Below are 455 nucleotides of genomic sequence, written 5' to 3' on the forward strand. Positions count from 1 at the left end.
TGGCCTTGTGCCCATGGTCTTCGCAAGACATCGTCCAAGGCGCCCAAAAGGCCAAGGGAGCCCAACCCAGCAATGCCTTGCTAGGACAAGCCAAGGCCAAGCATTCCGGTGCCTATCCGGGCAAAAACGCCCAAAGCATGCCCATTCCTTAGCCTATCCAGGCAAAAACGCCCAAAATCTGCACATTCTAGTGCCTATCCGGGCAAAAACGCCCACCAGCATGCCACCCTCCTATAGGGTTTGCGCAACCAACCAGCCTAACCACCAGTGGCAACCAAAGGTGCTGTTAGCGACGACTTCTGAAGACGCAACGAGACGCGACGTGTTTGCGCCCAGACGCGACGAGACGATGCGGGATCTGCGCCCAAGAATGCCTAGACCCGTCGACTTGATGCGGGATCAGCTCGCCCAAGCATGCCTAGTGTGCAAGGACTGTGTGCAAGGCTAGTGTCCAA

The sequence above is a fragment of the Tasmannia lanceolata genome, unplaced genomic scaffold (assembly GCF_043159265.1).
Source record: "Tasmannia lanceolata isolate RefF3 unplaced genomic scaffold, GAP_Taslan_0.1 ptg000119l, whole genome shotgun sequence".
In the NCBI taxonomy this organism is placed as follows: Eukaryota; Viridiplantae; Streptophyta; class Magnoliopsida; order Canellales; family Winteraceae; genus Tasmannia; species Tasmannia lanceolata.